This window comes from Prionailurus bengalensis, chromosome B3 (genome assembly GCF_016509475.1).
Source record: "Prionailurus bengalensis isolate Pbe53 chromosome B3, Fcat_Pben_1.1_paternal_pri, whole genome shotgun sequence".
NCBI lineage: Eukaryota > Metazoa > Chordata > Mammalia > Carnivora > Felidae > Prionailurus > Prionailurus bengalensis.
This window is the reverse complement of record NC_057355.1, coordinates 63,661,359-63,686,867: the sequence shown is the minus strand read 5'-3', so window position 1 is coordinate 63,686,867 and position 25,509 is coordinate 63,661,359. Positions and strand designations below refer to the sequence as shown.

At 38.3% G+C, this 25,509-nt stretch overlaps 1 pseudogene; it reads right to left on the bottom strand.

Moving 5' to 3' along the window:
• Positions 1 to 7,926: 7,926 nt before the first annotated feature.
• LOC122469911 lies at positions 7,927 to 8,058 on the bottom strand (annotated as a pseudogene).
• Positions 8,059 to 25,509: the final 17,451 nt, after the last annotated feature.

Genomic DNA, 25,509 nt, shown 5'->3' with positions numbered 1-25,509 from the left:
AAACTGGTAAGCCTGCAATTTGCAAGTAGTTTTAATATTGATTAAAAAGATACAAAAGCTTCCAAATAAAGTTGCTCTTATTAGGATTTCAATATTGTTATTTGCATGAAGAATCACAACTATTTTTCAGTTCACGAGTCCTGCCATTCATATACAGGAACCACTGAAATGTCAAAGACACAACGCTTAAGTTAAATTACCCATTGTGTTAATTTATTCAAAGTGAAAATAAATATCCACCTGGGAAGCTTTGTAAAGTAAATGGTTTCAAAATAAAACGCAAAGACAAAATGGCCAGTTGAACAGACTACCTACCAAAGTGAACGAAACACAAATTTTCAAATTTTTCAAATCAAATATATAGTCCTTCTCATTTTCAGTTGAAGAAGCAATACTGAACTTCAGTCAATCATGTCTGATTTTCAGGATGCCTTTAGAATTGAAGTCTAAGACCACAACTAACAAAAAGCAAGTACTTGGCTGCTTCGCAGCAGGATGCACGGATTCCTTTTTCTAAGAAGAATTCCAGACATTCCATGTGTTTCCTATAAAAATAGAAGATGTCCATTTTAAAGTAGCCCAGCCTGAACTCATACCAGCATAAAATGGCCAAGAAATGCACTTATTACGAGAACGTTTACATGTGCTGTTTGTTGTAAGCAAACCACCTATTTCCACTCTCCCCTCGAGCTCTTACTTATAAAACACCGGGCACTGTAAAAAGAGCTTTTGGTCCGAGGAAAAACATTAGATTAGCAAAGCTTCTAGGATGTGGATGAAGGGCTTGATTCTCCCTCTCTCACAAATCAAGTCCTTAAACATTTTTTTTGAATAATAATATTTGAAGATCTCATTTCTCATCATTCAATGGCTCGAGTAAGGAAAATAATTTTTTAAATAAATCAAAGTACCATGGTTTTTTAACCTGACACAGTGACATGCACTAAAATATACATAAAAATAATAAAATAAAACAAAACATACTAGGTTTAAGAAAAGGTAAGGATTTTTTTTTTTTTTAATTGGAGACATCAGAGCAAAGACTTCATTCTTAGTCTTTGTGGTAGCAAATGTGGAGCTTAATGTAGGGGGATTTACACTGACCTACGTCTAAACTTAGAGAGCCCAAACAGTGAGGTAGGAAGCACAGGCTGAACAAGAGAGACTTATGTGAGCCTTCTAAGTCCTTCACTCAAAAAGGTTCAATGACTCGCTCCCTGCCAGGACTGAGCTTGGCAGAGCCAAAACAGAACTAGTACGGAGCCCATGTGGAGCTAAATCTGATAGGAAAGAAGACTGTCACACGCACACAGCAAGTAGTTACCTCCTGTGATCAATCCTAAGAGGGAGTATTAGAGGAAAGTAAGAGGGTGACCCAGTCTAGTCCAGGGATTAGCAAAAGCCTTCCCAAGGGAAGAAAAATATACACCAAGTGGCAGTTAACCAGAAGGAAAGAGAAAGAGCACTACCAGATTAGGAATCAGTATGGGCAAAGGCCCAAAGCAAAAGGGCCAAAGCCTACTGGGAGACCTAGTGAGGCAGAAAGAGGGGGAAGATTTGGGTCTGGAAATGTAAATAGTGAGAGATGAGGTTGGCGGGCTCCCGGCAACCATCAATGTCAAGTATTTTGACCTTTATGAAAGTAATTGGAAGTAGGAAATAATAGGCTTGAATTTCCATAAAGAATGGGCTGAAGGTTGGCCTAACATATAACATAGACAGGTGGGAAATAGTTACCAGCCGACGGCAGTAAACCTAGAAAAATAACCGAGACTAAACCAAAAGGCTAGTAGAAGTGGAAAAGGGAGAAGCGGCAGTTTTTAATGAGCTCAGATCTGGTACTTCCATTCACCTTCTATATTGAGCTGTACCATTAAAATTCAAAAAAAGCTCTGCATAATAAGCATTCCATGAATATTTGTTGATTTAATCTGTCTTTTTCACTCTGTGCTTCTTCCTCTCCTTTTTTTTTTTCAAAATTTTTAATGTTTATTTTTGAGAGAGAGAAAGAGAGAGACAGAGCATGAGCAGGGGAGGGGCAAGAGAGAGGGAGACCAGAATCCGGGGCAGGTTCCAGGCTCCAAGCTGTCAGCACAGAGCCCGACATGGGGCTCAAACCCACAAACAGTGAGATCATGAGCTGAGCAGAAGCCAGATGCTCAACTGACTGAGCCACCCAGGTGCCCCCTTCCTCTCCTTTTTTTTAATAATAGCCCTTCCCATGTCTGTCTGGAATGGCCTCACACCTCAGAAGCAAGTTCTTCAGAAAAGTCCGTCGATTCATTTCCTAATATATTAACACTACAGGTATGGGGGAAATATGAAAGAAAAATATGAGGGAGAAAAGTTCTCCCTGTCTTCAAGTTCAAATCTTCATTTCTCTACTGACATTTTACAGGTTGACTTGGTTTTGACATTTAAGAAAATTAGCAAGTACGGTGTTTCCTGCTATGAACACCAGTGTATTATGTGCTTCCATCTACCCTGTTCGGTCAACAAATCAACTTCATTCCTTTTATTGACTGACTGACCAGAACACTGAAGGTCAGAATGAATGAGAGACTTGCCTGTCACAGAGCCAGACAGAACACAGACCGGAAGGCCAAGCCAGCTGGAATCTAAAACCTGTGCCCCTTCTTGTTGGCCATACCAGTTCTTGAGTCCTACCATACCTGCAGCTCACTTTTTCTTCACATACACTGACACCCATTTAAGAATAATACAGCCATGGGGCGCCTGGGTGGCTCAGTCGGTTGGGCGTCCGACTTCGGCTCAACTCACGATCTCACGGTTCGTGGGTTCAAGCCCCGCGTCGGGCTCTGTGCTGTCAGCTCAGAGCCTGGAGCCTGTTTCAGATTCTGTGTCTCCCTCTCTCTCTGCCCCTCCCCTGTTCACGCTCTGTCTCTGTCTCAAAACTAAATAAACGTTTAAAAAAATTATTTATGAAAGAATAATACAGCCATCACAGCGTGATGTCAGTTTACCAAAGGCTAAGAGAATAGACATATAAGTTAGTCTTCCTAGCTCTGCTCTGAATTAATCACAAGATCTTAAGCAAATTGTTTGGCCTCCATTTTTCACTGATCAGATGAAGACAACGTTATGACTATATAAAATCTATGTACTGTTGTTAATAATAGTTATAAGAGTCCCATGTGGTGGAGCTCAGTCCCTCACGTCAAGAAAGACTTTCTGCCCAGCTGTGGTGAGTGTGGTCAGCAGACAGTCTCCAGCAGGCAGCTCTTCCATGGGCCTCAGCAGCCGAGGGCCTCTTGCTGGAGATCACAGGTTCTCCAGGTTGGCCTGCCTTTGGTGACCGGGCAAGGCCGGTCACTTGAGCCCACATCAGCCGACATCAGCCTCCCTCTACCTAAACCTTCCCTGCCCCCCCTTCCCTTTTATAGGTGGCAATTCCTAGTAACCATCTTGCACCCCAAATTCCATCTCCACACCCGATTCTAGAGAATCCAAGTTGCTTCACTCCATTGACTTTGGGAACATTAACTGGGTCAACATAAAACTTAACTGCATATTTGAAATGCCAAGAACTCAGGTTACTGTGGAGTAACTGGATTTGAAGTTGTTCTCTTAATTTACAGAGGTATATTTTTATTTCACGTTTTAAGCAAATCAAGTCCTGGCGGATGCTTTTGAAAAATCTCAAGTGAATGTAAATGTCATGCTTGAACATTTGACTCTTTATTCCAGATAGCTTTGTGAGGAAGTTATGAAGCTAAAAATAAAAGGATAAAATTAAAGCGGCATTTCTAGTAAAATGACAGTGTCGTGCGATGGCACTGCCGTGTCACCACACTGTATGACAGAGAGTAACTGTGTTAAAAATAGATGATATTCCTGCTGTAACCAAAACAGAAGGGAACTTACGGCCTCTCTGCAAACCCAACTCTTATACTTAGGAGTTTACAGGGAACATTTCCCTTCATATCACATATCATATCAAAACAAAAACCTATACGTCAAAAAAAAAAGCAATAAAGCATGTATTCTCATGATAATAGATTATTTCAGGTTGATATCCAAAGGACTTATCGTTCTCTACTTACAGAGCACAAACTTTCAACTGTCTCTTGCGAGATCAATTCCGAAATAGAAAATGGGAATTCATACCGTCAATAGGGTTACTGTTATATGTGCACGTGCAATTAAAAGAATACAAAAACAAATACAATAACCAGAAAATGTGATGTTCTTCAGTCTGGTTTTCAATGCACGGCACAAAGCTGGTTCCATAGCTGTTTGACATCAGTGAATAAACAATCAGCATTTTTGCCAGCAAAGCACAATACATAAAATCGATAAGAGAAAGAAGATGCACTTATGCGTGACTGCCAAGGTGTTACGCAGTTCGAGCCATTTAATTTCAGTGCTCCTGTCAGAGTACAATCATGCTCATTCTAAGAAAGTCTTTTCCTCCAACCTTCCTGGAAACTGGAAATTAATATATTTCCCTGCTTGCTTAGGGCCAATGGTACAATTTTACCTTTATCTAAATCTGGAGGTAATGTTTAAATGCTGGAATTTTAAACTATCCAGGTAAAGGAAATTCTTAAACCATTACATAGATAGCAGTGATATGAAAGGAAATCAAATCTCTAAATATATGACCACATAATCAGATATGCAGAGAGGCCTAAAGTCCCCATATTCACTGCCCGGCATTTCTTCATTCAAACACTGTTTACTGAGCACTTATGTGCCAGTCGATGTTTGAGTGAGTAAATCTGTTCCAGTAGTGACTACTCTGTTTGGTAAACAGAAACAGAAACACAGGAAACAAATTTGGCCCAAAAGCCCCACACATGAACATGGAAAGAAATGTACTCCCATATATGAGGAATAAATTAAGGAACCATATAGCAGATATAAACTAAAGAGTGGTGATGGTTCCTCTCCTAAGGGTGTACAAAAGAAGACCGAAGAAAGGTCAATTGGTCAATTGGTTCAGCTGGAATGCTGAACCCAACTTCTTTTATGGGCAGAAAGAGCTGTCAGCGTTTGGTCAGCTGCTATCCTAGTAAGGCTGTTCAAATGGAAAGCCTAACAGGGCTGCCATTTTACCCTGCATGTTATTCAATGCTACCAATAAATTAAATACCCTGCAAATACTGAATGCTGAGCAATGCCAGAGAAATTCTCGGGAGTCACAAGCTTCCAAATGTATTGTAAGCACTCTGCCACATCCTTACAAACAGAATCTGAGAAGTAGGATACTGTTTTTCATTTTCAAGCTCAGGCATACTCTCGACTGAATTCAAAACAAAGCCAAATACACGCTACTTGAGCAAGAGGGAGGCTGCAAAAGCAGCACTTGGACAAACTGGCAGAAAAATGTCACCTCCCGCAGAGAAATGGAGGTGTTGAAACAAATCAGGTTGATTCTTGTTTTCATTAGTGTTGAATCATTTACAGGGCAGATTTCATCTGCAATGAAAATCTGTTCATCAAGTTGAAAGATGAATGATAATTGCTTTGTGAGCATTTTAATATTAACTGGATCAAAATAGGGAACTAGCACAAGGGCAAAAACTAAAATTTAACAATTCTTCCTCAAACTTGTGTCATTTGGGGGGTGTGCTGAAGAAGGAAAGAATTTTAAACAGAAAATTTTATTCTCTCACCCTTTGGTTAATTGTGTTTAATTAAATACTTGGTAAGTAGGAGAGTAAACTAACTTTTTAAGTTGAACCTCTTTTTCAAAAACTCAACTGTCTGTGTGGGATTAGGGAATCCGGGATTCATTCTCTAAAGACTATGTTAATGTTTAAGTTGGTTGTGTTTTAAAGAACCTGAAGGCTCCTGCAGACTGTTTTCATTCTATGCCACTACCCCACTCCTGGGCACAGCTACCAAATTTTAGTGCCACCCCCATAAAAGCCAAGGGAGTAAGTTTATTTTTCCCAAGGTTCAACAGAGATCTCTTGTGCTTAGTGTGAGGGCAGTGGATTCCTGCATTAATGCATATTTTTACTAAGTTCTCACTTTATTTCGGCATACTACAGATATTTTCCAAGGTTTTTATAAATGCTCTAGTTTTCTGACTTAAAAATCCAAAATACAGTCATGAATGCCACATATCTGAATACTCCGCACCCAAAGTGAATAATGCGAAAATTTCTAGAAACTACCAATCGGAGCACTGAATCATCTTAGATTCAACTTTTAGTAGAAAATGGCCAAAATGGGGCACCTGGGGGGCTCAGTGGGTTGACTGTCCGACTCTTGACTTCGCCTCAGTTCATGATCTCGTGGTTTGCCAGATGGAGCCGCAAGTTGGACTCTGCACAGACAGCACTGAGGCTGCTTGGGATCCTCTCTCTCTCTCTCTCCCACTCCCTCCCTCGCTTTCTTTCTCAAAATGGCTAAAGAGCATCCAAAGTTTCCAGAGCATCTCTCGCATGGGCAGGGAGCTGGCTTCCCCAAAAGGCACAGAGAATCCAACGATTCAACCACCCAGGTCCCACTGAGTTCTGGGTTCCACATACTTCCAAGTCCGAAATCCAAAAAATTAGGGACAGGTAAACACTGTCCAGGCAATCGCGTCCACATAGGAAGTGGCTGCGAATGTAGGTTTTGGTCACAGAGACCAGGGGGTGCCTCCTGGTTTTTTGCCAGTTACTAATGGTGTGACACTGGGCTAGTTATTGAATCTCTCTAAGCCCCCGACTTCCTGGTATGAAGATGAAGATCAAAGATCTGCTTTGGAAAGGTTGCCTGGGTGGCTCAGTCGGTTGAGCATCCAAGTGCAGCTCAGGTCATGATCTCACAGCTCATTAGTTTGAACCCCCATCCGGCTCTCCTAGCATCTCGTATGGGGCTCCCTGCTGTCAGCTAGAAGTCTGCTTGGGATCCTCTGCCCCGCCCCTCATTCTCTCTGCCCCTCCCCCACTTGCGCTCTCTCCTTCAATAAATAAATATTTTTAAAAATCTGCTTTAGGAAATTGGACTGGAACCTAGGGAGATTCTGAGGGTCTGGCATTCAGTACGGTAGCTGCTGTGGGGGTGCTCAGTACTGGGGTGATCGCTGTTAATATTGTTCTCAGCACTGAGATAAGTCCAAACACTTGTATCTGCTTAGAAAGGGCCTGGCTGTGAATGACATGACTGCCCGTCTCTCCCCTCCCCCCATTAATCGACAGAAGAGAAAAAGCACTGGTTGAAAAGGAAGGTAAGGGTATTTTGGCACTAGGCCTCTTTTCAGAACTTAGGAAATAAAACGACTGGTGCCTCTAAGCACACTCAAGGGAAAATCCAGGTCAGTAGCTTGAAACTTCATCCAGCTGCATGGAGATAACAAAAATTAATTGTACATGATGCTGATATGATCATCATAGTAATAACAATCGACAACATTATAACACAACAACCTGGGAGAAAAATATCAGGCAAATTTTTTGGATTACTGATGCTCAGAGTGGTTATTCAAATTTCTAAAGACCACACAGCTGGTAAAAAGAAGAGCCAAGATTCAAATCCAACCCTGTTTCGTTCCAAATGTCCGTAACCACTAAAATACATTCCGAGTGTCCTCCCCAAAAGCTACAAACCTCATGCCCCAGCCCTACATGATAGGATGAGATGGTTAGGATGGGTGGGATAGAAATTCATGGCATGTTCATTACAGAAGTGTGTGGTCTAAGTAACCAAAAGAAAGGGTCAGGCTCTCTATACACTGCAGAGCATTCCACACAAAGTGTCAACCTAGAACGAGGGCCATTTAATCATCTTGCAATGTGGGGACTAAACAATTAAGAGCACAGGATAATCACAGAACTTTTCACTCTTAGGATGTGCAGACCCTAAAGCACATGTGAGCCATGATATTAAATCTCACAACCACAAACAGCCAAAAGGTATCTAAAGAGGAGGAACTTAACCAATAGCAGTGAAAAATGCAGCACTTGAAGAAGACTTTTTACCAACCCAGGAATAAATGCAATACAGTCTGATATAGACAAATAAGGATTTATTTTTTTAAATCGTACAATTGGATTAATCATAATTCTTCACTTGATCTTAGCCAAAAGGCTGAGAAGTGATGGATTAATCATAATTCTTAGTTCATAACACCTAGGCTTATCTTTCCTTAATGGTCTATGCATGATCAGCTTTTGTATTTAATCATTTGTGTTTTTATGCATATATTTGTTTGCTTTAGATACTATACTGTATGGCCATAAACTCACCACCTGACATGGGAACTGGAACATTAGCAACAACTGATGTCTCCCAAGTGCTTCTCCCTACCCACCTGTGTTAACTGTTATCCTGAATCATGTACTTGCCATTGACTGCTTTTTGTTTTGTTTTGTTTTGTTTTAAGTAGATTTACATATGGGGAGGGAGGGGCAGAGAGAGCGGGAAAAGAGAGAACCCCAAGCAGGCTCCAGGCTGTCAGTGCAGAGCCCAACACAGGGCTCAATCTCATGAAACCATGAGATCATGACCTGAGCCAAAACCAAGAGTTGGACACTTAACCAACTGAGCCACACAGACACCTCTATTTTTTTTTAATACATAGTTTACCCTGTGCATGTATATCTGAAAAGAATATTTTTATAGTTTTAGTATTTTTAATTTAACATATTAGAAGTTTAAATGAGGGGAAAAAGATAGATCAGTAGATTCTGAAAAGCACTTGATAAAATTTTATGCAAATTCTTGATAAAAACAGTAGGAATAGAGAAGGGACTATCCTTAACCTGGTGTATTTTTTTTTTTAATCTATAACAAACATCACACTTAATTGGAAAACATTAGAAGTATGGCCTTTGAAATCAAGAACAAGAAAACAATGGGGACACCTGGGTGGCTCAGTCAGTTAAGCATCCGCCTTTGGCTCAGGTCATGATTTCATGGCTCATGAGTTTGAGCCCCATGTCTGGCTCTGCACTGACTGCTCAGAGCCTGGAGCCTGCTTCAGATTCTGTCTCCATCTCTCTCTCTGCCCCTCCCCCACTCCTGCTCTGTCTCTCTCTCTCTCACTCTCAGATATAAACAAACATTTAAAAAAAAAAGAAGAACAAGAACAAGAAAAGAACGCCCATCATCATCAATTCTATTCAACATTGTCATGAAGTTCTTAACAGTACCAGGAAAAAAAGGCAAAAATAATGGAAAAGAAGAAAATAAAAACGTCAATGATGATTATACACATAGAAAGCCCAAAAGAATCCACAAATAAGTTATTATTTTTTTAAAAAGAGGAGCACCTGGGAGCTCAGTCGGTTAAGCGTAGGACTTCGGCTCACGTCATGATCTCATGGTCCGTGAGTTTGAGCCCCACATCAGGCTCTGTGCTGACAGCTCAGAGCATGGAACTTGCTTCGGATTCTGTCTCCCTCTCCCTCTGCCCCTCCCCAGCTCACACTCTGTCTCTCTCAAAAATAAAATAAACATTTTAAAATAAAATTTAAAATAAATTTTAAACTTAAAATTTAAAATAAATTTTAAATTTTAAATTTAAAATAACATTTAAAATAAAAATGTTTTAAAAAGAGAGTTTAGCAAGATAGCTGGATATATAAGATCCATATACAAAAACCAATCACATTTCTATACACCAGGAATAAGCAGCTAGAATACATGATTTACAAGACATGATGTATAATCACATTAAAAATATCAAGCAACTAGGAATAAATATTTTTTTAAATAGATGGAAGATTCGGGGCACCCGGGTGGCTCAGTCGGTTAAGCATCTGAGTTTGGCTCAGGTCATGATCCCACAGTTCGTGGGTTCAAGTCCCCCATCAGGCTGTATGCTGACAGCACAGAGCCTGGAAGCCTGCTTCAGATTCTGAGTCTCCCTCTCTCTGCCCCTTCCCCACTCAGACCCCGTCTCTCTGTCTCTCAAAAATGAATAAGCATTAAAAAAAAAAAGATGCAAGATTCAAACATGTGAATATTTACACTTTATTAAAAGACACTAAAGAATACCTAAATAAATTGAGAGATGTATCAGGTTCCTAAGGAACACCTAATATCATAAAGATGACATTCTTTCCAAATTCATCTAAAAATTCAATACAATGCTAATCAAAATCCTAAGAGAATTGTTTATGGAACTTAAGAAGCTGATTTGTAAGTTCACACAGAGAAGCAAAGAAAAGGCAAGTCTTCCTGAAAAAGAAGAGCCAGGAGGGGAGCTGTGCACTATCAGTTATTAGAACCACTTACAAAGCTGACTGACTATGACTCAGGACAGGGATAGACGTACTGACGCATGGAACAAAAGAAAGCTCAGAAAAAATCCCAAGCACATATATGACCTTAATATATGACAGAGGTGGTGAATTATATGATAAAAATGAAAACTGAACCTTTATTTCACATCATACAAAACCTAATTCCAGATGGATCAGAACTTAAAATACTGGAAGCAAAACTATAAAAATTTTAGTGAGGAGTATATTTTCTAATTCCTTCTGATCTTGACAGGGAAGGTTTTCTTTAAAAGAGTTCATTATAAAATATTCATGAATTTGACTCTGTTAAAAAGCAAGGACATCCAATCGTTAAAAGTCACCCTAGAAAAAGTGGAAGAAGTTGCAAACCAGGAGAGGATATCTCCTATCCATAAAGTTTCCAGAGGATTAGTATCAAGAACATATATTTTTTTTAAAATTCCTATATTAATAAGAAAAGCTGAATCAATGTGATTTTTAAAACTAGGCCAAAAACATGAACAGGCCTTTTTAAAAGAAGGAATACATATGGCAATAAGTATTGAATAAACATTTAACCTCGTTAGTGATCAGCAAAATACAAATGAAGACCCTTCTAAACCCACATAATTAGCAACATTCAGAAGTCTGATAGCATCAAGTGTTTAAAGAGAATATGGATGACAAGACTTCCAAAGTGTTTCTGGTAGGAATGTAAACTTAGGTACAACTGCTTTGGAAGACAGGATTGCATTATCTTATAAAACTGAACATTCAGACACTCTATGACCCATCAATTCTACTCCAAAGTAGAAACCAGAGGAACTCTTACACATGTAAAACACACAACACATACAAGAATGTCCACGGCAACAGCATTCATAATAACAAAAGGCTGGAAATAACCCACATGTCTATATACAAGAAAATATGTAAATAAATTTAGGTATATTCCCACTGTGGAATAGTACGTCGCCCGCAAAAAGAGTGCACCATTGATGCACGCAAAAATATAGATAGACCTTGGCAACGTGATACTGACTGAAGAATTAAGCGCCAAAAAATTATCAATGCTATGATACCCTTCTATCAAATATAAAATTCAAGGATGTATTGAACCAGGCATCCACATTTTTCCACGTCCACAAACTGAAACCTCTACCTCTCTAAAAACTCATCCTAGACATACAAGTCTTCAGAATTCCCATGGCATAATATGCAAACCACTCCATTTATTTCATTTGGTAAACTAAAAAATCGTACACTTCATCAAAATCAAATGAAATACAAATGGATAAAACTGAAAGTATACAGTGGCAGACATTACACCATCTCTCATCACTTATTAGGCATAGTTGGCTTGCTCATTTGAGTATGGAGATCATACTAATAACTCGAGTAAACCAGAAAAATATGGTATTTTATTGTGAAAAGGCATGTTTTGGAAAACAGCTCAGTCACATAATTTATCTCGCCATACTTGGCAAGGCTACTTGTATATACAGTGCCTATCTGTAGCCAGTTTTGAGTGAAGAGGGAAGGCCATACATTTGCCTAAAGATCACTTTTAAGTCCAGTAAGGAAATCTTTTTAGCTCCTAAATTAGAAGCCAGAGAAGCTTGGCAGCTTTCACATGTGGGAAACCTATCGAGCAGTGAATAGAATAATTATTCCCAAGGACTGAGCGTTCTGGACATAAAAATGCAGCTCAGTGCTCCATGAAAGCCACATTCGCCCTCCCACTAACTTTCAGGCAAACTAAAAATGTGGGCTTTTTTTCTTTTCTTTTCTTTTCTTTTTTTACGCACCTTAATGTCATTAGTCTGTTCTGATGACAAATAATTGCTTTTCATTGCCAGATATGTAATATATTAGCTATATGAATACAACAGATTAACCTGCTGTCCTGAAAACTGCTATTTGTGTCCTGAATATTAAACCAGCGCTTAATAGGTATTGGAGAATCTGCAAACTAAATGTAATAGCATTACCATGAGTTGTTATTACCATAGATATTTAGGTTCCACTCTTATATGCCTTATCCACACTTATAAAGACTATACATAAAATAAGGGTCTTTCTCCTTTGAAAAGGAAAACAGAATACTGATAAGATAGTTTTAAGCACTGTGCATTTAGTATTTTTTATCAACCCTTCCATGTGTCAGAGTGGTGTTCTATTCGTCAGTGGCAGAAAGTATCAAGAGACTGGGAGAATACAGTAAGAAAGCCCCCATAAAAGTATGGAAATGAGAATACTCTACAAATGTAGATCAATGCTTTGTGACAGAAATGGGGATGTTGAAATGGGTTAGGTTTTCTAAATCAATAATGTCAAAAATTATTTGGGATGTGATTCATGATATGCAGTAACCAAAACACAAATACTTTTATTTCCTATAAAGTATTCTATGACACCCTAATTCCAAAGAACACATATACACATTCCAAAACTTCTTGCATACATTGACAGTGTCAGTGACATGCAAATTAACACAGCCTTTCTGGAAAGCATGAACCTGAGTTTAATCATACATATATCTCTCCCCCAACTAGACTATGAATTGAGAGCAAGGACTGTCTTCTTCCTTGCTATATCCATGGTGCTTAGGGAAACATTTTTGACTGGGTGAATGAACTTGGCATTATGTATCAAGAACCTTTAAAATTTGTTCACACTCCTTTAGATCAGTAATTCTACTCCTAGGAATTCATCCTAAGGAAATTATCAAAGACAGAAAGAGAAATATATAAGAATGTTTGTCACAACATTCTTTCTAGTAACACAAAATCTAAGTGTCCAACAACAAGGAAATTGGTAAAATGTGGTGTATCACACAATGTAATATAGTATTAGGTAGTTATTTAAAAGCATATTCACAAAGTGTAATTATTGACAAGGGGTATTTTCATAAGATAACACTATATGTACAATCTAAATAATGTGTATATACATCTATATACCCCTAGATTCTAATTTATTGCAAAGGTATGCATGGGTATATTTGTATATACAGAAAAAGAACTCGTAGAAAGAGAATTACACCAAAATGCTAAAAGTAGTTAACACATTTTGCTAATAAATACAACTTAGCAGTCCATATATTTAAAAACTTACAAAAGTAACTAAAGTTATACTTAGTATGTGAAAAATAAATAATTTAGCCAATAATAAACACACTCTTTCTTGTGTGTGTTCTATCTGTAGGCTATCCAATAATCACCAAAATGAAGCATTTGGGATTTAGTCTTAAAAAGTCAGAAACGAGACATTCATAAGGAAGAGGAAAATATGTAAATACAGGTTAAACACCACAAGAGCAGCTCCACCCAAATGAGCACATGCTTTAAAAATAGTCACACACATAAAATATCTCATCGGAAAGGTAAATATCAGTGAACACTTTGTTTGAAATATAGAAGAATTCATATTTAGAGTAATGATAACAGATGCACACTTTACAAAAACGCTCGAAAATCTTTTAAAATAATAAATATGGTTGTTTCCAAGCTTTGCTTTCTAAAAATATAAATTCAGCTACCAAGTCTTATCAAGGGTGTGGGATTTTCCTCTTTTAATAGTGTTTTATGTTATTGCTACCTAAAGTCAATGACAATATGCGAACTGTGGACAAATGCAGTGGAAACGCTGTAACCCCACAGGAAGGCAATCTGAAATCACATGGCTGAGTCTGCCTCCCTCTATCCTCTGTCCATACCAAGCCACAAAGCCTGCTAAAATGAAACAGTGGAGACTAAGTTCACTGACATGCTTTTAGGTTTTTTAATTCTTCGGATATGTTCTGTTGTCGTTGTCTTTTTTTTTTTTCTTTAATTTAAGAATCGTGCCCACTTTTATAAAGGTCTCAGAAAAATTCAAAAGCAAGGGTGTTAGGCTATCCATATGTGCAGGTCCCTTCTTAAGCCGGCATCCTCAGCTGGTTACTCTGTCTTTGAATCTGTTTCTCTCCTTGTTAGTTAAAACAAGCTCAGTAGATTCTCATGACATTTTAGGAGGTTCTACACTCAGACAGCCAACACTGGATTTTAAGAAAGATGGAAAAGAGGGGCACCTGGGTGGTTCAGTCGGTTGGGCATCCACCTTTGGCTCAGGTCATGATCTTGCAGGTTGTGGGTTTGAGCCCCGGGTCAGGCTCTGTGCTGACAGCTCAGAGCCTGGAGCCTGCTTCAGCTTCTGTGTCTCCCTCTCTCTGCCCCTCCCCCACTCATACTCTGTCTCTGTCTCTCTCTCTCTTTCTCAAAAATTAAAAAAAAAATTTTTAAAATTTTAAAAAGAAGAAAGAAAGAAAGAAAGAAAGAGAAAGAAAAGAAAGAAAGAAAGAAAGAAAGAAAGAAAGAAAGAAAGAAAGAAAGAAAGAAAGATGGAGAAGAGTTCAGTATAATTATTGCAAGAGCCTGGGAGTCCAGGTAGGATAAAAACTAAGTAACCAGGACCCCTGAATATATTCAATCAAGCTTTAGAAACCAAAAAGATCAGGACAAATATCACACAGCCTTGTACATTTTTCTGAACTGTTCCCCCGCCAAACTGATATGGAAAAAAGAAACTCCAACCCAAGTAACACCCAAATTTTGGTCAGTCTCAGCTACTATTCAGTTGGGACAACCATGAAATCTAATTTCCTTTTTTTTTGTTTGTTTTAAGTTTATTTTGAGAGAGAGAGAGAGCACAGGGGAGGCACAGAGGGAGGGGGAGAGAGAGAATCCCAAGCAGGCTCTGCTCCTGACATGGAGCCTGATCTCACAAAACGTGAGATCATGACCTGAGACAAAACCAAGACTGAGCTATCCAGGTGCCTCCATGAAATCTAATTTTAAAATAAGAGCTCTTCTGGGGCACCTGGGTGGCGCAGTCAGTTAAGTGTCTGACTTCAGCTCAGGTCATGATCTCACGGTTTGTGGGTTTGAGCCCCGCATGGGGCTGTGTACTAACAGCTCAGAGCCTGGAGCCTGCTTCAGACTCTGTGTCTCCCCCTCTCTGCCCCTCTCACGCTCATACTCTGTCTCTGTCTCTCAATAATAAAATAAAATGTTAAAAAAAAATTTTTTAAATAAGAGCTCTTCTATATCTGAGATGACACAGAGCTTGGTACAAAGATAACCCAGTTGAACAGGCTACTTTACCACCATATACAAGAAAAGCAGAGATACCAAGAAGAATATTTATGTTAAAGCATTTTAATGATTAGCCAGTGCTAAGAAATATTAATCTATTAAAAGGATTAACCCAACAATGTCATCACATGTGTTTCCCTGGCTACATAATTTTCCATTTGTCACGGGTACAAATTTTAACATTAATATTTGTAATAGCCACAAGGTACCAAAGCTATTATTTGTCATAATAAATGTTCAGCTTTTCCAGCTCTGAATCTTTCAGCACCCACCTGAATGTTTACAATCATGTAAGTGAAGTCTATACCACAGTAATCTGAAAGACTAAAACTCTTAAGCAAGCTCCCTAGGTACTAGACTAATTTAAATGAATGAAATGTACTTCTTCTTTTCTTTTTTTACTGTTTTTTAATATTTCCATTTCTTTTTGAGACAGAGACAGACCAAGTGGGAGAGGGGCAGAGAGAGGGAGACACAGAATCTAAAGCAGGCTCCAGGCTGAGCTGTCAGCACAGAGTCTGATGTGGGGCTCGAACTCACGAGCTGTGAGATCATGACCTGAGCCGAAGTCAGACGCTCAATGACTGAACCACCCAGGTGCCCCTGAAGTATACTTCTTCAAACAGAGAAGTGGGGAAATTTTAAGAATGAAACCCAGAATCTTACATCATCAGGGTAGTCTTAAAGCATAAAAAAAGTAATTTTAGTATAAAAGGAAACAGTTCTTTATAGAAAAGCTAGTAAACATCTGACATCACTATCCCAAAGAATTAGCAAAAATAAAAACATAAACAAGTTGACAAAGAATTAGCAAAAGAGGGGCGCCTGGGTGGCGCAGTCGGTTAAGCGTCCGACTTCAGCCAGGTCACGATCTCACGGTCCGGGAGTTCAAGCCCCGCGTCGGGCTCTGGGCTGATGACTCAGAGCCTGGAGCCTGTTTCCGATTCTGTGTCTCCCTCTCTCTCTGCCTCTCCCCGGTTCATGCTCTGTCTCTCTCTGTCCCAAAAATAAATAAACGTTGAAAAAAAAAAAAAAAGAATTAGCAAAAGATAAAAATATAAACCAGTTGACAAGTTGACAAGGGTGTTTGATAAATACACATACAACAGGGCAGGAGCCAGTTCTTAAAGAGGACATATGCAGGACACCTGCCTTCCCTCAGAGACAGTGCTGTAGCTGCCGTGACAGGGACCGCAAGTTGCCTCTCAAAGACTTTGACATAGTATCAGTGTTTTTAGTTGGCCATATAGCCACTCAACTAAAGACTCATTTCCCAGCCTCTCTTGCTGCTAGGAATGGCCATATAACTAAGTTTGGGCCAGTCGGTTGTGAGTATAGAAGCTATATGCAAATTCTGAGTTATGACCTTCCCCCTGGCTTGAACATGGTTGCGATGGTGACAGGAACAGCAGGCATCTTAGACCAGGGGCTGGAAACCAGGTGAGCATCAAGGTACAAAGAACCTGGGTCTCTGATAACTACGGAATGATAGTCAGCCCTGGACCTTCCATCTAGACACACGTGTGGCAGAGAAATAAACTCTATCTTGTTTGCACCATGATTCTTCAGGGTTTCTCTATAAATAGCCATCCACTAAATTCTATTCCTGAAATCATTATTACACCATATGTTAACTAACTTGGATTTAAATAAAAAATATAACTAAATAAACAGCCATCAATCAGTCAAAATAATATAACAGCTAACATTTATTTAGCATTTATTACATATCAGACACTGTGCTAAGTGCTTTACATAATCTCTCACTCACTCAAAATAGTACTTTAAAGCACTTATGGAGTACTTATGGAGGAGAGACAGCTTATGGAGGAGAGGCAGCTTGTCTGAAGTCACTCAGCAACCAGGGCTTGGACACAGGCCTATGTGACGCTGGTGCCATGGCCAGACTCTGAACTACCACCCTCTGCCCTCTAAATTCCATTTGTCTGATATCCAGAGCAACCATGGTCCCCTCCTACAAAGCATCTCAAGCACACTGAGTTTGTGCCTCAAATTTGACTGGCATATCTTCAAGACTATGCAGAAGCAAAACTCTATCATACTCTCATTGGCCCTGGCAATGATTTTTTTTAATATGATACTTAAAAAGCACAAGCAACAGAATAAAAAAAAAAAGTTGGACTACATCAGACTAAAAAGCTTCCACACAGCAAAAGAGATCAATCATCAACAAAATAAAAAGACAGTCTGTAGAATGAGGAAAAAAAACATTTGCAAGCCATATATCTGATAAGGGGCTAATATCCAAAACATACAAAGAACTCATACAACTCAATATCAGACCACCAAATAACCCCATATAAAAATGGGCATTTTGGAGAATAGACATTTCTCCAAAGAAAATATACATAAGGCCAACAGGCACATGAAAAGATGCTCAACATCACAGATCATTAGGGAAATGCAAATTCAAACCACAATGACCACAGTGGAGTTACCTCAGCCTATTAGAAGGGCTAGCATCAAAAAGACAAGAGATAATAAATGCTAGTATGGATGTGGAGGAAAGGGAACTCCTGTACACTCTTGGTAGGATCATAAATTGGTGAAGCCATTATGGAAAACAGTATGGAGGAATCTCAAAACATTAAAAATGGCCCTATCTTACGATCCAGCAATGCTACTTCTGAGAATGCAGTAATGAAAACACTAACTCGAAAAGATATCTGCAATCCATGTTCATTGCAGCAATATTTACAGTAGTCAAAACATGGAAACAACCTAAGTGTCCAAGTGTCCGTCAATGGATGAATGGATAAATGTATGTTGTATACATAAGTATATAGAATAGATATGCATTGGAATATGTATATATATATATATTATATATTAATGTAATATTACTCAGTCATAAAAAATGAGGAAATCCTACCATTTGCAACAACATGGATGGACTTTGAGGGCATTATGCTAAGAGAAATAAGCCAGAGAAAGACAAATATTGTATGATCTCACACGCAGAATCTAAAACAATAACAACCAACTCATAGAAAAAGAGATCAGATTTGTGGTTACCAGAGGTGGGGGTGGGGAGGGGAAACTGAAGGAAGGTGGTCAAAAGGTACAAACTTCCAGCTGTAAGATACATAATGGGATGTAATGTAGAACATGATCACCGTAGCTAACACTGTTGTATGATCTATAGGAGAGTCATTAAGAAAGTAAATCCTAAGAATTCTCATCTCGAGAATTTTTTTTTGCTTTGCTTTTTTCTCCTTTCTTTTCTTTTTATTGTATCTATATGAGAAGATGAACGTTAGATGAACCCAGTATGGTAATAATTTCACAATGTATGGAAATCAAACCATCATGACCCACACGGTGAACTTATACAGTAAAATGCGTGTCAATAATTTCTCAACAAAACTGGAAAGACAAAACTATACACCAAATAGTTAAGAGTTTTTTTTGGTTTTTGGTTTGGGAGCAGCTTTTTGTTTGTTTGTTTAGAAAACAGGATATTATGGAGGACCTTTATTTTCTGCCTTATATATTTTTATAATGTTTGAACATCTTATAATGTTTTTTATAACCAGCTAGCATTACTTTTATTATCTGAAAAGGCAGTAAAGATTTTTTAAATTTTTAAATTTTATTTAAATCCAAGTTAGTTAACACATAGTATAATAATGATATTGGCAGGGTGGTAAAGATTTTTTTAAAACACAGCCCAGGAATTTTCCTGTTTGGAAATTTAAAAATGTGTAATTGAAGGCATGCCTGGGTGGCTCAGTTGGTTAAGCGTCCGACTTTGGCTCAGGTCATGATATCACAGTTTGTGAGTTCGAGCCCTGCATCTGGCTCTGTGCTGACAGCTCAGAACCTGGAGCCTGCTTTGGATTCTGTGTCTCCCTCTCTCTCTGCCCCTCCCCTGCTCATGCTCTGTCTCTCTCTCTGTCTCTCAAAACTAAATAAACATCAAAAAAATTTTTTTAATTAAAATGAAAATTAAATAAAAATAAAAATTTGTAATTGTCAGTTATAAAGAAAAAGTGCCAAAGTGCTAGAGAAATGTAATGATGTGGATGAAATGTTCTAAGAAAAACAAACTCAGATTTTTAAAAATCAATTTTCAGCCATATTATACTAACACGGATATACAGCAGCCTACAACACTAACTCTAGGGTAACATGGGAAGAAAGTTAAGTGAGAAAAATTAGGCAGAAAAAATATAAAGGTAAAAGAGATCACATGAAAAGAATTACAGAGGTGTGATAAATGTACAAAATGTATGGGCTAGAGATGGGCTAAAAGGTTTTTTCTGAGCTTCCTAGAAGACAGGGCAAAAAGGTGCTCAGAATGTCAATCAGATCATAGAAAGTGAGCCATTAGAAGGAAGCACAACTGATTTTGGCACCAGAACCCACTGAGATGCCTCTCTGGCAAGTCCACAGCAGGAAGGTACTTTTACACATAATGAATTGTGTCTCCAAACACATGAAAGATTCTTGGACTTTGGGGCCCATTTTCAAATACAGAAGTTCAATAATTTTAAGGCCAAAATTTGAATAACTTAAAGCTGAAAGACATGCACATTACACAGAAGCTGAAATAAAATGGTCCCGATACAGTTACCGGACCAGTTTCCAACCACCTTCTCCTTTATATAAATGATATAGTGTAATTTACTTTCCATAATTTACTTTCCTTGCAGATGCTAATATCCTAAATATTAGTGACCCATTTTTAAATATGCAGCACTAAAATCATTATGGTCTGACATTTTTATAGGCATATAAAACACATTTTGTTCCAACTGTTTTTATTAGGAGAAATGTGGCCTGCTGAAAACCAAAACCCACATATTTTACTTTGAAAAAAAAAAAAGGCAGCTGGAAATATAAAACCCCACACATTTGCTTTTAACACTGCTTGGGAACTAAAACCTATAATGTGAACTTGACATCTATTAATGGGTTGCTCAAAGAAACTGAGACTATGTTTTAACAGAAAGCAGCACTCTGAGCTCACGCCACAACCCATGGTATTCTCACTGCTCCCCAGCAAGGGGGTGAGTGGGGTGGCCATGCCTGCGGAGGCTCCCCGGATGAGGGCCTGCTTTCACAGGCATCTCTGTACCGTTGTGTCTTCAGTCTCAAGAATACAGAAACAAATTCTTTGGAATTTAGCCTCTGGGGAGGCAAGCAAATTATGTTAACCACATGCAAACATTTATATTACTCTCCGGTTTATTTCCATTACTTTCCCCTGAAATTGCAATTTAAAATCAGATCTTAGAAGACTACATATGACAAGACATCCATAGTTTTTCCTTTTCATGCCTCATGAAAGGACAAAATTTGTGAAACCAATTATTTAATATCATTTAAAGTTCAGCACTGTAATCACAGATGTATTGAAGTGAATATTTGTTTCTTAAAATACAATGTATCCCCAACTCTCCTGCTATAAATTCAATGTCAAGCACAAATGGAGGAAGGAGATAGTCAGAAGTAACTCTGACATTTGGAAATGAGGGGGGAAAAAACTCCTGGAACAAAGAAGTGATTTTAGCAATAACGGGATGAGTCAACGTATAAAAATTAATCCTGGTCCACGATTAGGGGATGAAAAAGAATGAAACTAAGTATAAGTAGATAGTAGATATAACTAGATAGGAGGGGGTGGAGGCAAAGTAAATCGGCAGCAGAGGCCTGGTTGGTCTGAGTGGGTTCTTGGAGAACAGGTCAGCAGAAGCTAATGGGATGGTTAACAGTCGAATGAGCCAAATGATTTCCAACACATCCCAAACACAAGTCTATATAAGCTGCTAGTTGTTCCTTTAGTACATGTTTCCAGTTGGAACTTCAAAACCTTAGATACACCACAACCAAGTGGGGTTTATCAAAGGAATGCAAGACTAGTTGAATATGCAAAAATCAGTGTAATCTACCAGATTAGCAGTCCAAAGGGGAAAATATGTATATGATCCTATCGACTGATGCAGAAAAGCATTTGACAAAATTCAGCATTTGTTCACGATAAAAACTCAGCAACATAGGGAACTTCTTCAACCTGATAAAACCTGCAGCTAACATCATACTTAATGGTGACAGATTGAATGGTTCCCTCCCAAGATCAGAAACAAAGCCAAAATATCCACTCTCATTACCCCTATTTGACATTGTATGGGAAGTTCTAGCCAGTATAAGAAAAGAGGCAAGGAAAAGAAATAAAAGGCATACAAATTTGCAATAAAGAAATAAAGCTAATCCTACCCACAGACAACATGAATGGCTATGGAGAAAATCCCAAGGAATCAGGAGGGGGCGGGGGGGAAAGCTCCTGGAACAAAGAAGTGATTTTAGCAATAACAGGACGAGTCAACATATAAAAATTAATCCTATTCCTATATACTCTAGCAATGCACAATTAGAAACCAACATCATGTCACTCACAAAACTTCCAAAAGATGAAATATTTAAGTATGAATCTAAAATATGTACAGGATCTGTATGTTAAAGACTACAAAATCCTGCTGAAAGAATCTTTTTAAAAAGACCAAAATAAACATAAAGGCAGATCAAGTTGATGGACTGGAAGATACAACATAACAAAATTCATAGAACCTTATGCGGGGAAAAAAAGTCATTTTTCTGTATGTTAATTAAAAATCAAACACCTTTAAAGACACATTTGAGATCATTTAAGCTTAAGAAATTACTGTTAATTTTGTTAGGTGGATAATGGCATGGTGATTATATTTCTAAAAATTCCTTATCAATTACAGATTCTCACACTAAAGTATTTATGGGTGAAATGACCTGATGTCTTAGGTGTGCTTTAAAATAACTCCAAGTGGGATAGGGTCAGGAAGGGGGACATGACCTTGATAACTGTTGAAGCTAAAGATGGGTGACAGGTACCTAAGTTTTCATTACACGCTTCTGACTACATTGTTGTTTGTGTTTGAACTTTCCATCCTAAATCGTTTTTTAAAATAAACTAAATTAAAAAATAATAATAAACTAAAAAACAACTAAATAATAATAATAATAATCTAAAAAATAAACCAAACGTGATTCAGAGAGGACATTAAGGTGTATGGGCAACATTATTCAAAAGTTGGAGAACAGAAATTCTGGCTGTGATTCCTGTCTGCCTCACTCACCATTGTATCCTTCATGCCAAACACAATACCTGGCACACAGGACATAGGACACAGTCCATAAATTGTTGCTGAATGAAAAACAAATGGTAAGCAAACAAAGGGTCAACTTCAGCCCTGTAGAAGCATATAGCACCAAGAATCACAATGAATTATTTTCCTTAAGTGAAATCCAAATAGGGGAAACTGGCTGAAAATCTTTCTTGAAATGTTCAAAATCCAGATCCATCCCTCATTCCTTCCCTTCCAAAATATCTCAGCCCACACTAGTTTTCTGTTTTGTGAACCCTTATAGTAAATGATCTCAACAATTTTTTAGTAAATAAAATACAGTGTTGAACTGTCCTCTTATGTATGGTGTCTGAGCTCTGGCTTTCTCATCAGATGATGAAAATGAAAATACCTACCGTGGATTGAGTCCTCACCATATATCCAAACACCATCCTAAACACTGTGCATTCAACCCTGCGAGATCAGTTATCCTTATCTGCACTCACAGATGAAGAAACTAAGGCATAGAGAGGTCAGGTAACTTCTCCAAGGTCATACAACTAGTAAGAAACAGAGCAGAGAACTCAACATAGGCAAGTTGGCTCCATACTTGTCTCAACAGTGCCTCTTACAAGGATCTTGAGAACCCAGCCTCCACAATACATATTTTTGTATTCTTCTCAGCAACTATCACCTAGCACAGTATTGGGCATGAAAATAGACACTTTACAATCTAAATGATTAATGTGTTATGCAGGCTCTTGCAAATTCAGAGAACATCTTTAGGGAAAATTTTTAGCTAAAGTCTGCATCGTTCTAAAGAGATCTCCTGTAGTTTCTTTATGTTTTATTTAATTCCACCATGAGAATTCCCTGGACAAAATACATATAATACATATTATATATATATATATATATATATATATATATATATATATATACACACACACACACACAGACAGACAGACATATATAAAAATGTGTGTGTGTGTGTGTGTGTGTGTGTGAGAGAGAGAGAGAGAGAGAGAGAGAGAGAGATGACAAAATGTTAGTACTTAATCAGACGTTAAGATTCTTTATGAAGGGGCGCTTGGGTGGCTCAGTCATTTAAGTGACTGACTCTTGATTTTGGCTCAAGTCATGATCTCACAGTTTTGTGGGTTCAAGCCCCACATCAGGCTCTGCACACTGACTGCCCGTGGAACCTGCTTGGGATTCTCTTTCTCTCCCTCTCTCTCTGCCCCTTCCCCACTCATGCTCTTTCTCTCTCTCAAAATCAATAAACTTTAAAAAAAGGTTCTTTATGTAAACATTGCCCATAATGAACCCCAAAATAATACCAGTAAAAATCCTCCTAGGTAAATTTATTTTATAACCTAGTTTAAGTCCTTTACTACCAATGTTTTCCCCCACCCATGTCCCCTAAACACACACACACACACACACACACACACACACAGAGGAGCCTTCAAAGATTTCTTGTCACTGAGGACATAAACTCCCCAATTCCCTCTGGGAATTTTGATCATTTTTTAATGTTTATTTTATTTTCAAGAGAGAGGAGAGAGACCACAAGCAGGGAAGGGGCAGAGAGAGAGAAAGGATGTGAAGCTGGCTCCACACTGACAGTACAGAACCCAATGTGGGGCTCAGACTCACCAACTGTGAGATCCTGGCAGCAGCTAAATTCAGTTGCTTAACCCACTGAGCCACCCAGGCACTCCTTGATCCTTCTTAATATCTCTCACTAAGTTTGTTTTGGAAAACCTCAATATTTGACACAGTTCTGGATTACATGTGGTTTAAGGATTAAGAAATGATTACAGTCAGCTATCTATGGTTCTAATGAAGTATGTGCTTGCTGAACATAGCTCATCTGAAAGAAAAATTTTTTTTCTCAGATGAGTTTTCCCATTGATCTTTTTCTTCAACACTATCCTACTAAAGAAAAACTTAGCTTAAAAGAACAAGAAAGGCTTTTAATGAAATTTCACTGCACCTGGCCATCATCCAAAATTTAGTGAGGTCCCACAATACACTCCCGATACTGTGCATGTCTTCTGTATATTTACATGTGAGCTCATTTCAATGAAATGGTAAACTACTAAGCTAGGATTTTTAAGTTCAATTCAAATCTTTGCTGACAAAATTAGCAAAAAGGATAGCAAAAAACATCCAGCTAATAAAATTAATTTCAAAGAATGAATTAGAAGTAGAACAGCTTTAGTGACCATAAAGCAGAAGTAAAAACATTGTCCTATCAAGGACAACATTATGCTAACTAAATTCTCCATCTGTATCTGAAAAGGATTCTGCCAGAAACCCCAGCACTATAGGCAATCTACCTCTGATACTCAAATCGCCATTGGCAAGAAAATACAGACGTGACAATGTGACCACTAGGTGGCATGTCCACACCATTTCTTTCATCCTTACACCATCTATCAGGGCTTTCCCACAAGATTCAAAACGCAAGTGTCTCACTTTAACAAAGAAAACAAATTTAGAAAACATATTTTTAATGAAACATGCTTCCTGTAACTTTCTGCATATAACGTTTTGGTATGTAATCATAAAAGACGATCTCACCAAACTAATTGTAATTTGATGTTCTGTCTCCCTCTCTCTTTGGCAGTGTTATCACTCCAATATGACAATATAGAATTGGGATAAATTTAGTTTCATTCTCTTCTGTCATAAATAGCTTCTACACATGTATAACAAGAATCCTTTCTGCCCCTCCATCATGTAAGGTGGCTAACACACGTGTCTAAATGAGAAAAATAAAATACAGTAAACAGTGACCTCTATTACTTTTCAAATCCCAGCAGATGATGGCAAATGCCAGGTGACCCAGCACCCAGGGTAGAATGCACATCATTTCTCCTTCCATTTTAAAAGACATTTTTAAATAGGTCTAGGCTGTGACCCTGCAGCACTCACAAAAAAATTAGTAAATTTCTCAAGACCTGGGTGGCACCTTTAGCTCAAAAGGGGAAATCTGAGTAATGGGCATTTTGTTTAGTTGAAATTTTTTAAATTGTGTTCGTTGGCATGGTGCAATTAACT